The sequence below is a fragment of the Lissotriton vulgaris genome, chromosome 8 (genome assembly GCF_964263255.1).
Source record: "Lissotriton vulgaris chromosome 8, aLisVul1.2, whole genome shotgun sequence".
NCBI lineage: Eukaryota > Metazoa > Chordata > Amphibia > Caudata > Salamandridae > Lissotriton > Lissotriton vulgaris.
In genome coordinates this window covers 1,372,195,365-1,372,209,524 of record NC_141696.1, presented here as the reverse complement: position 1 = coordinate 1,372,209,524, position 14,160 = coordinate 1,372,195,365, and the positions used below count along the sequence as shown (strand labels likewise).

At 43.0% G+C, this 14,160-nt stretch overlaps 1 protein-coding gene across 6 annotated transcripts in view; it reads right to left on the bottom strand.

Annotated features, from left to right (window-relative positions):
• ITSN1 (intersectin 1) overlaps positions 1 to 10,604 on the bottom strand; it is a 1,645,471-nt gene extending 1,634,867 nt beyond the window's left edge. For 4 of the 6 annotated variants that reach the window (XM_086935345.1, XM_086935347.1, XM_086935346.1 and 1 more), the window contains exon 1: positions 10,362 to 10,604. The gene's annotated coding sequence lies outside the window, so the exon portion shown is untranslated. The remainder of the gene's footprint in view (positions 1 to 10,361) is intronic. The other 2 variants (XM_086935349.1, XM_086935350.1) reach the window with 1 other exon arrangement.
• Positions 10,605 to 14,160: the final 3,556 nt, after the last annotated feature.

The following is a 14,160-nucleotide window of genomic DNA, read 5'->3' as shown; positions in this document are numbered from 1 at the left end:
TGTCTTGCTTTCTTTATTCATGCATTTATTTTTCATATTTAAAACCTTTTATTTCTCTCAATCCCGAGGCTGCACTTTGGAATAGAAAAATGGTAGGAAGTTGGGTTGTCGCATAGCCTTAGAATTGTATCTTGGAATGTATATGGTCTTGGAGACGTGATAAAACAAGGGAGTACAACTAATTTAATTCAGATGAATGATATTATTTGTCTCCAAGAAACATGGCTATGCGACAAAACCCCTACTTTTGATGGCTATATAAAAATCCCCCGCCCGGCGCGGAAAAAAAGCTTTGGACGCCCAGCTGGAGGGTTGATGCTACTGTTGTCTTCAAGTAAGGTGAAAAATGCAATACATCAAAGCGTCAAATGTAAATGGCTTTTGGCACGTAGAGTACTCCTAAATGTCAAAGAAAAAAAAACTTGAAAATGTTGTGCTTATAAATGAGTACATGCAATGGGGGTCTCAAGATGAATATGGGGTAGAGCTGAGGCTTTTCAAAGAAGATTTGGATCATTTGATTGAAAAGTAGGACTCTGATATTCTTATGATGGGTGATTTTAACCACAAATTGAACCCCTCTAAGTCTGACCCAAGGCATATAGAAATCATGGAAGTCTAGGATATAAGCATGGCAACCTTTCCAGACTGTTTCTTCACAGCAAGAGCTAAGTTTAGTAAACTATCTAGCCACAAAGGGCCTATTTTGTTTAAATGGCAGGTCGGAAACTGACTGCCCCGCGAAGAAACTCATTTAAGATAGGTGCCCAAAACTGCCCGATTGAATATGTTTTTACGCATGCCTGGAACTTTGCCTTAATGAAGGGTTTTATGGTTTCTCAAATGGGAAATAGTGACCATAATTTACTCCAGTTTGAGATTCAGGACGTGGTGTTAACTAAGCGACAGACTGCAATTACTCAAAATGTGGAGTACCCGAGACGGGCTACCACTAGATTAACGGATGAGTATACAGAAAAGGTGCTAAAATTGCAACAGAGGTTAGTCTTGGAGAGCCCAAAAGGGCATAAACTGGATTGGTTTAAGAGAAAAAACGATCAGGTGTGCATTGTCTCCTATCTGAATTAAAAAAAGGCAAAGCAGTTGTAACAAAACAACAAAATCCGAGGGCTAGGCAAACAAAATGGTTTTCAGCTGTATGCCTAGCAAAGAAGAGGGAAATAAGGAGAGAAGTACGTAACCTTAAGGTTAACTATAAATTGCCTGGATCGTTAAACCTGATAAAACTGAAAAGGGAAAGGGAATATAAAAGGTTAATTACCGATACAAAAAGAGCATATAAAGAAAAATGTTGGGCTAATCTCCTGGATGCTATTGAATGAAATAATAGTCACCAGTTTTGGCAATTAATAAAAAGGAGCGTCTGGGCATACGATGGGGGAAATGAACTGTGTAGTGGGAGAGGCTGTATGGGATGAGTATTTAAGGGAATTATACAGTCCCATAAGTGATGCGGTTATAGACGAGCCTATGAATTGGATAGATCTGGTAGGGGACTTAAAAGCAGACTTTTCAGTAACAAATGTAAGTAAAACAATAGGAAGCTTAAACCGGACTAGGGCGGCCGGCCCCGATAACCTGCCTGCAATAATATTGAAAACCCAGCCACAATGGTGGGCAGAATTTATCTTGTATGTTTTTACGGATTTGAGTCACCTTCTGTCTTTTCCCTACCCTCTCTATTGGTATCCACTTCACTGGTGCCCCTTCCCTCCACTCATATTATATGTATGGTTTTCAAATTTGTTTTTCTTTTTCTTTTTATTATTTTTGTTTCTTTATACATCCCTTTTAGCCCTGAAGATTCACAGCCACATGCTGTGATGAAACACGTGTAGGCTAGAGTGATATGGCACAGTGATTCTGAGAAAAGAACACTGTTGAACAATAAAACTTTTGAAAACTTATGACTGGTGTGATCTATCCCATTGGTTTGGCCATTTGACCATTTGAAGATTGAAATTTGATTTGATACACTGAGTGTGCTCTGGATTCTTGTCCAAATGTTTTTAAAAAGTACTGTGATAAAAAGCTTTTAACTGTGAATATGGAGAAAACAAAGATCCTATGTTTCGGAAAGAGGGAAAAAATGTTAATTAGTTTTTAGGTCAGGACAACTTAGATGTAGTAGGCAAATATAAATATCTAGGCCTTTGGTTTCACAGCCCACTAAAGTGGAATACCCACGTGGTGGCACAAACTTCAAAGGCGTTTTCATCAGTCTGTGGATTGAAAAAATGTAATAAAGATTATGGTGACATGTCACACAGACCGATATTAAAGGCATTTGAAGCTATGATCCCCCCACAAGTCCTTTATGGTGCAGAAGTGCTCTGAGTGGCAAAAGGGGGTGGGACTGGGAAGAAGGAAATCTACTCAAAATGTTGCTGTCTTTACCTAACGGTTCCATGATTCAAGCAATCAGATTGGAGGTAGGACTGACGGCATGGGATGTAAAGTCACAAATGTCCTTGCTAAGATTCTGGAACCGTCAGGCGCCTGGTGGGGAACAGAAGGTTTCAATTTGGTGCAGAGAGGAAATACAAGCAAGCAGCTTACACTGGGCACGGGATGTGAGGAAAACCCTCCAGTTAGTAGCTGCGCACTTAAAATTAAACCTCGAACAACCTTCGCTGGATTTAGTCTTTACTAAGAAAATGCTTAGAGACCTAGGGCTCAAATATTCTAGATCACAAGATCTGGAGTACCTGAAGCTAAAAAAATCAGTTAACTGGCTAAGGAATGAATGGGAAAAGGAGGTCCGGTTCCCATATTTGGATTTGCTGCCCAATAAATGGCGAAGATACGAAATCATGAAGGTTCGGGCGGGCTTAAATCCATGGAAGATTGATAGTAAAATAAAAGCGGCCCTGATCCAACCAGATGGTATTTGTAAATGTGGCCTAGGAGTAAAAAATGATATTTTACATATATTGCTTGACTGTACATGGATTTTAGCTGTTCGAAAAGTGTTTTTACGGCCAATATTTTTAAAGTACAAGGTGAATACTCGTGCGGATGCTGTTGATCTCCTTACAGAAAGGTCTTTCTTGGATATTACAATTGCGCTGGGGAAGTTTTTGAAAGCAACAAGAGAATCTGTAATGGAGGAGGATGGGAAAGTTTAAGATTTTAAAAATACGGAGTACCCCAATATTTTGTTTTTATGGTTTTAAATTTGTACAGAGTGTTTAAAATTAATGATGGTTTAATAATCTTATTGCTATGTGGATCCATTGTTCTATGTATGGTTTATAGACTATTGTCTAAATAAACTTTGTTTATCAATCAATAAATAAAAATTGCTTTTGACGGACTGACAATAGAAAAATGTCAGAAAAAGGGCATTTCCCGCAAGAGTGTTTTTCTTTTTTGGATCCATTTTACAGGGAAGCAACTAAATAAAAGAAGGAAAGAGGTTGTGAACTGTTTCTTCAAGTCACGGTTTTCAGTAAGTGAGGAGCAAGACAGAGAGAGAGGGAATAATAGGAAGGAGGGGGGGGGGGGTGAGGAAGACATGGTCCGTGTCTTCTCTAGGCAGTAAGGAAGAGACAGAGTCCTTTTCCTTCTCTGCCCGTCCCCGATCGTCCACAAAAGCAACCATGCTCACACATGTTGCCCCTTGCCCCCCTCAGAAGTATTCTCGAGCCTCTTTGTGTTACAGCCTAAAGAAAAGAGGAATAAGGAGTGAGTGCAAGATACGCAAGGCTTAATAGCCTTGACAGAAACCCACATGGCGGCTGCGTGCACGTGACCGCAGGCTTGAGGCCAGCAAAAGTCTCTGGTAGCACTTTCAAAAGCCACTCACTAAATTTCTCGCAGAGCAGCACATGTGCTGGCTCAGCGAGACCTAAAAAGTAAGTGTTCAAAAGCGCTTTTGTAGTAGTGGAGTACATAGGAACAAATGTCAGCTCCTAAGTTCTCCCCAAAAAGACCACTTTAATTATATTTTTTGTGTTTTTTTGTGTTGCTTTTTTTAGTATTACCAGAAAGGGGTGAGTGAGCAATAGAGGAGTACAGGGTAGGGAGGGAAATAACAGTAGGTGGGGGTTGGATGAAATAAAAATAAAGCCATGTATTAGGAGGAGGGGAAAAGCAGCACACGAAGTAGAGAGCAAGACCTGAGCGTGAAGCATGTATTTGGCAGCGCATCCTCACAAGGGAGAGCTAGAAACATACACACTCAAAGTGCTTAACAAAAAAACAAACAAAAAGTGATTCCCTAAAAGTGCACAGCGCCAGGGTACAAGTAAACTAATCAAAGGGACGGTAAAATGACATGCACCACATAATGGACAAACACAAGAAGAGTTTGAAAGAAAGCCACCTAATTTGAAACAAGCACCCAAGAGTGACAACAAAGCCAACCAATGGAAGTAGTTGGTAAGGTCTAAGCCCACTGTAAGTTCTTGTTATAGACCACAAAAGGTGTTTTGCAACCCGACAGCTTGCACTGTATGGTAGGTAAGACCTAAAAATGCAAAATCATCTGCATATAATAAGCAACCTATTTATTGCAATATTCACTGAGCACAACATTGGTCAAAGATATGTGGTATTAAAGATCCTTTAATTTTGTAACCAGACTTACTTATTGTTGGAAGAAACAACAAACGCGTGCATACTGGAGAAAAATAACAAGTGTCTGCCAGAAGTCAATATCACGAAGTATAGGACAAGGCCATGAAGCAACTTGTGCTTGAAAATTATATCTGTCCCTCTGTGTTCTCATTCCTCCATCCGGTGTCTTTCCTCTGAGCAGCTATTTCTTTACACCTCTTTTTCAATTAGGCGTGTATCTATTATGGCGGGGGTATCTGGTAGTGCGATTATGAAACTGATTCTACTAAAATAGCAACTTTCAATTGTGCATACCTCTGCACAACGTTTCAGCTAAAGAGGAACTTTAGATTACCATGAAATACTCATTCGGATGTTGCTTTGACGAGACATATGCATTTGGAACTGGAGGCTTAGGTGGAACTACGGAGTTAACAATTCTTAATCTATGACAAATGAAACCAGCATGAACTTCTATAACCACAAAGGAAGGCCTACTCAATGTTAAAATTAGGTGCCTTGGCTTACCAGGTGGAAGAGACTGATGGATTTTCGGGATTAACTTCAATTTAGCTATTGAAAACCAGCTGTTTGGGTCCAATACACAAACACGCACTTCTAAGCAAAGTGTGCAAAAAAATATATATATCAAATGTTTTAATAAGTGCTGCATTATGATTCAGGGAATTACGAGCAGAGTAACTTTACAAACTCAAATTACACCTACCAGAGTGAAAGGTCTGCTAGAGGATGGATTTTCTGCACCCATATATTTAGGGTTCGCTCTAGAAAATTGGGAGCTCTTTTGAGGGTAACAGGAGCACTGGAGTCATTGTTAAAACCCACAAAGTTGTACGTCTTTGGAGGTGCCTCTGGATGCAAAGAATGATTCTTATAATAAAAAGGGTCAAGTGGAGTCTATACTTCTATGATACATTAAAAAGGCAGTATCCAAATACTTCCTGAAAAGTCGTTTCATTGAGCTCTCAGAAAAGGATTAGGGTGGTCCACAGAACAGTCCATTGCACCATGACAAATTGACTTCTGCAGTAGTTACATGCAAATACGGAATGTTGGACTATAACAAACAATAACTTGTTTATGTACAGCGCTTTAGACAACAGTACATATACTGATGAGAAATGAAGTAAGTACAGGTATTACTACTATAAAATGTAATAGTACTTCATTTAACGACCTGAGACGGATTGTTCCAGTTACTTGTTATGCAAAAGGCAACTATGATAAATAAATCACATGGCGATTCCAAACATGTGGGCTAATGAAGAGAAATGTAACAACTACAAAAAGAAAAGAAAGCAAGACAGCCAGGAACTAGTTTAACTTTCGAGCAAGCAAACAAAGAAACGTTTTTTCCATCCTTCCTAGTACAGCAAATTGACAAAAATGACAAGAACACAGTCTGGGAACCCCACCTTGATTGAGAAGCATTAAAATGTCCAGCATTCGGGGTCGGACCACACAACGTTGACAACTTAGCTCCTAGGAGGGTAAGTAGTAAGCAGACGTTTGTACACATAGTAGTAGAATACTTGAGGCCTAAAATCCAAAGACGCTGATGTTCTTTTGCCAACCGCGCCAGGTGCACACTGTACCCATTTATTCATAGTAACTCCACAACAGCAGACAAAAGGGTTGCACAATCGGAGGTTATCTTCGTTTACTATTTTGCTCTTTGAACAACTTAATCATGTAAAAATTCATGTTATGTTACCCTGCTACAACTGGTATTTTCCCCAGTTGAATACATCACAAAAATCATGTATGTCCAAGAGTGACTGATACTCAGGAGCACCAAAGTGTATATTGCTGCCATGTATGCAAAATGATTAGGGTTTTCTTAAATACAAACTAGTATGCAAAGTCATTCGATACAATAGTAAGGAGCACAGAAGGATAAGTCTATCAAACTATTTGGAAATTAAAGCAATGCGCTGCACAGGGACCACAACTAATCTGGCTCTCCCTTGTAAAGGTTTGTTAATATATGGCTGAGGATGGAGGGAGAAGAGGGTATAAAGTGAAATGCAACATTTAAAAACTAAGACAGCACAAACTAAGACGGCACACGAGTACAGACACTAAAAGTGAAGTTGCTGTTGCTGTAATGGATACTTATATATTAATATCCAAGTGTAACTTTGCATAGTCCCTCTATTGTTTCCTCAGTGACTATTGGGAACGAGAATGTTGGAATGGAAGGAATCAATTGAGGAGAAGGAGAGAACGGGCCGGGGGGAACAGGCCTATTTGTAATTGCTCCGCGTTGGGGCATTTCTACCGGAATAAAGCATCGTATCCAATCATAACTGTGTTGGATTCACTACAGCTGTGTGCACGACCGATCTGAAACTGTAAAAAACTATGAATTATGTGCTTTTAAAGTCATAACGTAACAATCGATAAAATCATATGTTTGAGATTGGCTGCCTATTAAAATGTACACATTATATTCGGTTATTATACTAGATGGTGTTGGCAACCAGAGACTTATGCAACATAAAATATACTTACTGTCAACAAGGGGCTCTTTTACCATGAACACTCATTTGTGTCCAACTCCATTGGCTTATTACAGTCACCACTATTCCAACCCCAGAGGGTAGTACATGTGACATTACACATAAGCATCTGTGGTTTTTTCGGGTCACCTCCGGGCGATGACAAGCTAATTTATTGAACGACACAGGAAATTCTGATGCACCAGAGCAAATTCAATACTATACGCAAAGAAGCAGCATAAGCAAACGAACTTTCCAATAACAGGAAATCAAAGTACATAAAACATACAAAATGTGGGCATAATGATTAAAGGGTTAACTGGCTTTCAAATAGAACTGATGCCAACATGTCCCATTACAAGATACACGGGATTATATTTAAGAAAAAAACTATTTGAACCAACAGAGAACAAGTCTACAGATGATCACTGAAATTCTCTTTCATGGCAAATCTCAATTTAACTCAATCAACATCCAAGCTAATATGGCACTTGGTGGACTGGGTCCAGTCTACAGGATCATAAACAGAATGAAATCCGGAAACATTCATTTTAGTTTAACATTTCCTGTATTGGACAAGCGTTGTACTGGTTGCATTACCATTAAAAAAAATAGAGTGATGCAAAATAATTATTCTATGAAGGCCATTGTTTTGCTTTGTTTTTTTAATTCTCGGGCACAAATGATACATTACTAAGACTAGTGCACAGATTCCCCGAAGAATAAAAACGGCTCTTAATAAATCCAACAAAAGCCCTAGCTAACATGATGGGGTTGCTAAGAAATCCTTAATGGCACTTTCAAAATAGAAAATAAATGAACACCCTGCATGACTTGTCTAATAACTGAAGTCAGAGAAAATATGCATCTCTCTTTCTGAAATGCTGTCTATAAAGCAGGTCCAAATACAACACATGAGTACAGAGCAATGCATATCAACACGTATTCCTCGAAGAGTCTCTGACAGCAGCCCATTCACTTCTTGAATGTCTTATTGATTAGCCAGGGCCTAAAAGAACCCCGATGTGAGATTCCATCAGTAGGGGGAAGTCTGACTAACAAACTGCATGGGATGATGTGACAGGGCCCTGCCCATTGTCCCATAAGTAAGATGTGTGGGAGTGTCTGATGCTCTGCAAATTGAGCCTTCTCTGGAAATCCATTGTTTTCTCATACATTCCTACTGAACATACATACAGCTTGCCACTATTAAAGTCGAATTTTACGGAGAATATATATCACAATGTCCGCAAAAAACTGACGTCCAAAATCAAAATTACATTTCTATTTCTTTATGAAAGGTTGTCTTATAAAAAACAGCTTCTAAGGCAAAACAAAGGAGTACTGAGCTACGAACATCTTGAAGGATTTCCCTAAGAGGGGCTGACGGCAGCACATTCATTTCCTGCAAAGTGTGGACATTTATCAAGCGTTGTTGAGTCCGGACTTCTCAAAAAATCCATTGTGTGGTCGTGCTTGGGTAGGGGAGTTGTAGCATGATGAACAAAGCCTCATTCAAGATGCTAATATACCGGTAGGTACAGGATTTAGGAATATTACAACCCTCATGATGGTCAGTATGTGGTTATTTCTACTGCACGGATAGAAGGAAGGTTCCAAAGTACGTGTGAATGTGTTTTCTTTTTTTACGTGAATAGAAATGTGTACCAGGGCTCTATGTTTTCTTCGTTGACCGCACTATCCGGCCATTTCACCAGACCCAGTTAAAATGTAATAAGATAGCGACATGAAAACCCTTCGGTTCATGGTTGTCTGCTACGCAGCACCACGCCGATGTAATTTGTGTTCGAAATTGCTCGGATATGGTATGAGGAGAGATGCCACTCACATCTATGCTAAGCACACGAGCCGCTCACACACTCTTCTCTGCAGGTCATAACTTTGCATGTTTTTCCAGCTGTAAATTCTGCCAACCTCTCTGCGTATGAAGTAAATGGCAACCAGTACATGATCAATGGTCTTCTGCCCCGCCCCATGACGTTTGTTGGATGGCAACAGCAGAAAAAGAGAAAATAGCAAGGACTCAGTATCTGCACACACAAAAAAAAGTGAGTCTGTGTGTGTGCATGGGCACATGGGTGTGTATCTAGCATGGGGAGGGTATGGTCTGCGAACACAGCCTGGGAAGGATATTAGCTGTAGATGTACGGGTAGAGCAAGTCGTTTGTGGCAAGTCGTTTGTGCTTGGGGGGAGCACAACTGTAGATGTGCACACTAGACCAGGAAGGGGTTGGCTGTGCTAGTGTATCCAATTCTCCCTGAGACTGTACAGTTATTTGCTGAGCCAGCATAAACAGGGTAGGGCATAGAGAACAGGGACGGTGCATATGCACGCAGCAATAGGAGATTGTGCACACAGAGTCTGCAGATGTAGAGACTGTGGTTGTGAACACACAACTATCAGAGGGCATGAACTACAGATGTTCTCGCTGAGCCCGCAGATGGCAATTACATGTGGGTGTATGTGCGCATGGAGCCCGTGGAGGCACAGACTGGGGTATGCACTCATCTTTCGCAGAACATACTCTTTGGGCGTGCATAAACTTTGCAGACATTAAAAAAAATGGGGGAGGGGGGCTACATATAAAGTCGAGAACATAGAGTGTGCGCACCAGAGCTTATACCGGTGTTGGGTCAGTGACTGCACACACCTTGGGGATGGGGGCGGACTATAGAGCCACACAGAGTATGGGGGTATTGGAAGGCAAAGACTGTGGATAAGTAAATGATTCTGGGAGAGTACATGGGCTCTGTATGTAGTTACAGAGATTTGGGTCATGGGGTGGGCAGCGCTGCTCTCTTAAGCGACTAGAGGGTTATGTGAACAGAGCATTGTCGGGCGGGCGGCATACGGACGCTCACCTAAGAAACGCAGGGATTATAGATGTACCCATAAAGCCGGGTGCACAGAACGTGGATAGCCAACTATGACATACCCAGGGAAGGACATAGGATCGCCACACAGAGTCTGGAAGGGCATCCGCCGTTGAACGCGCGCCTAAGAAGTGCATGGAGTGCAGATGTTCCCATGGAGCCGGTTGGCACAGACTGTGGATGGGCTACTAGAACCAGCGATGGCATGCCTGGGTAAGGACATGGGCTCTCCACACAGAGCAGAGCTGTGATTCGGAGTCTGAAATAAACAGGGATCTTTTGTGCAAGTCGTGTGTGTCCTCCCGCTTGTCCCTCAATCCCCTCCTTTTACGCAGCCCCTTCAAAATAATAATATTACCTCACCTCATATTCTCCCCGTTCCCGGATGACCGGGCAACTGCCTCCGCGGGTCCTGGGCTCTCCCTTCAGCTGCGGTACATTCTCCCCTCCCCTTTCTTAATCGCGGCTAGATTTTTTCAGTCCCTTTAATAATTTGTCCCTCTCCGAGCCACCGTAGTGCAGCACAGCCTACACATGCCCCATTAACCCTTTGGAAAATTCCTCCCGCCCTCTCAGCGCCGACAAACAGGACACCTAGCCAATGACAAGGAAATGAGCCCCCACCCCCTTGTGGCAATCTCGTGAACTTCATATACTGGGAATAAAGGGCAAGGGTTTTAACTGTCATACATTAGAAGACAGACTTAAGGAAGGGGTCGTTGTACGGTTATACTCAGAACAAAATACAGAAAAACTGTCATCACTAACACAAAAGAAAGACTCCAACGGAACGTCAGCTGAATATGGCGCCCGTTTCTAAAAGGTTTATTGTTTTATGCAATTTGAGCGAAACCAACAACTAACGTAAACGTTCAGTTGTGGATACGACGTCCAACCCTTTGTTTAATTTGCAAACGCATCTTCTTTCAGTATGACGTGTTAAAAAAATATTTCTAATATATAAATTGTTGTTAGAATACTTGAAAGCCATCGGTTATGTGCTTTGCCTTAAATTATTTAGTCCATTTTAAATTAAAGATAAGCGCTTTTTGCTGGCCAGATGACCTAAATTGGTGTTATGTATGGTGACCGCTCTGGCGGTGTGGGGGTTAATGTTAATCTGCTCACGCCACCATAAATCCTATACGGGTTTTCTGCTCCATTGATAGCCAGAAGCCGACCTCTACAAAGGGCGACTTGTGCGTTTTTCAGAACTGGTCACACTCTGGCCATTTCAAGAGAAAAATCAAGGAATTTCAGTAGATGATATCATGCGAGGCTGTGTAATGTGGATGCGCTTGATGAGGAAAAGGACTACGATTTCTTTAGCAACGACTCCATCATTATTGTATTCTAACGTTTATAAAGCAAGTAATGCTCCTATGGGGCACTGAAATAAAGAAGGGCGAGGCGAGCGGAGGGGCTATTTGTGCTCTGAGGCACGAAAGACGAGCTTGACCAAGAGATGAGTTATTTCTGTGAAAACTCATTGACATAGCCAATAGGTCTCGCCTTTGGGACCTTATAAATAAGTGTTTAGCCAGAGCTATTGGCTTTGCCATTGTCTTTAAGCTATGTAGAGGAGAGCATTGTGGGTGCTGTGCAGCATGTTGAAAAGTTACAATACAAAAAGTGTTATAAGCATTTTTATTACCTTATATATAACAAAGGAGACATTATGTACAACTTAACAACCCTATTAAATAAAGGATTAACATAAAACATGGCTTCTAGAGTTTTCTGTTTTTGTAGTGCTGGTAACTTCTTCCTGCCTGTTCTAATGCTTGTTTGTAATAGCTTTTTTTATTTTCTAAGGGTTGGTGATAAACAACGGGAGGGCGGAGGTTGGGAAATAGTACCAGAATTACAACACGAGCAGCGGGCGGACACTAGGGGATAATCAACAGATGCCAGACCCCAAAGGCAGACTGAGGTAGTGCTGAGTGTTGCTGAGCTGGTGATGTGCTTGTGCGAAGTTGATGCTCAGGTGATGCTGAATGATACTCAGGTGGTGGTGTGCTGGTGCTCAGCTGATGCTGAGTGATACTGAGGTGATGCTCAGGTGGTGCTGGGTGATGTTGAGGTTGTGGTGTTGCACTGGTGCTCAGGCGGTGCTGAGTGATGCTGAGGTGGTGCTGTGCTGAAGTGGTGCTGCACTGATGGTGAAGTGCTGAGGTGGGGCTGCGCTGCTTGTGGTGCACCGATGTACAGGTGGTGCTGTGCTGATGCTGTTTTGCTGATGTTGAGGTGGTGCTGCTCTGATGCTGAGTTGGTGCTGCACTTGTGGTGGTGGTGCACTGATGAGGAGGTGGTGCTGTGCTGATACTAAGGTGGTGCTGTGCTGATGCTGAGATGGTGATACCGTGGAGCGCTGGTGATACTTAGGTGGTGCTGAGTCATGCTAAGGTGGTGGGCTGCGCTGGTGCTCAGAAGGTACTGAGCTGATGCTCAGGTGGTGCTGTGCTGAGTTGATGCGCTGATGTTAAAGTGGTGCTGCGTTGGTGCTTAATTGCTGCTGAGGTGGTGGTGAACTGATGCTGAGGTGGTGCTGCACTGGTGCAGCTGTGATGCTGCACTGGTGCTGAGGTGGTGCAGCACTGATGCTGCACTGGTGGTAGTACACTGATGAGCTGTTGCGTCTGGCATGGCCTACGGGTGGAGGTGGGTGGTCACAGGCAGGGAGGGTCACACAGGGGTCATATTAAAAAAAACGTACCTTGAGGCGGGGTCCCAGTCTTTTCTACTCCTCCTCTTCTGCATCCGACTCAGACAATAAAACAGGAAGCAGGCAGCCAGGCTGCCTCCCCTAAGCCAACCACAATGCTGCAATGCAGTGTTGTGATTGGTCTGAGTGCCGTGACACGGCGTTAAGCCAGGGGCTGGAGGGGTGGGCTTGTTCTCCATGCAGGCTGCAACATAGGCTGCATGGAGAAGGGGAAAGTGCACATGGCTGGTTTGGGCGTCCCGAGAGGGCCGATCAAACAGTCACTGCGCACTCAGCAGTGGGCAAACTGTACCTTCCATGCTCCGTATGCAGAGCAGCCCCGCCCACCCACCCGTAAAGGAAACATAAAATGGTAATAACCAAAAGTTATTACCATGTTATGTTTTTTCTTCTTGCACTAGCGGAGTAACCAACACTGCTGTTGAGGATGGGGTGCTGCGCTGATGCTGAGGTGGTGCTGAGCTGATGATGAGGTGGTACTACACTGATGCTGAGGTGGTGCTGCACTGATGCTGTGCTGTTGCTGTGTGATACTGCGCTGGTGGTGTGCTTGTGCAGAGGTGGTGCTCAGGTTATGCTGAGTGATACTGAGGTGGTGCTGAGTGATGCTTTGGTGGTGCTCTGGTGGTGTTGTGCTCAGGTGGTGCTGAGTTGGTGCTGCGCTAATGCTGAAGTGGTGTACATTGGTGCTGAATTTCTGCTGAGGTGGTGCTGTGGTGGTGCATTGATGCAGAGGTGGTGCTGAGCTGATGCTAAGGTGGTGCTGTGGTGGTGTTGAGTGATGCTGAGGAAATGCTTCTCTGGTCCTGTCGTTGTGATGAGTTATGCTGTGGTGGTACTGACTACTGCTGTGCTGGTGCTGCGCTGATGCTGAGGTGGTGATGCTGCACATATACTGAAGTAGTGACATGCTGGTAGTGAGGTGGTACTACACTGGTGCAGAGGTGGTGCTGCTCTGGTGCTGTTGTGGTGCTGCGCTGGGGCTCAGTGATGCTGCAGTGGTGCTGTGCTGGTGTTGTGGTAGTGCTCAAGTGCTGGTGAGTGATGCTTAGGTGGTGCTGCGGTGGTGCTGCAGTGGTGCTGAGTGATGCTAACTGCTGCCAAAGTGGTGCTGCGCTGAGGCTGAGGTGGTGCTGAGGTGGTGTTGCACTGTCTACTTGCAGGATATATTGTTTAGTAACCTCACATTACATGCCGTGTTTGGAGAGCACAAGGAGGCATCCCTTGATATTGGTTTTATTTCACCAACGATTGAAACCTAAAAGAAAACATCAAAGTTGAAAGCATGCAACTTAAAGCTGCTAACATTTAATAAACCTGAGCAATAGCAGCATGTTTACCTCTTTAATCGTATCCAAATAATCATGCTAACAAAAGCACAATATAAATAGATTGAGCCTACTGTCGGCCGTCTTCTTAAACTACACTTCTATTAAG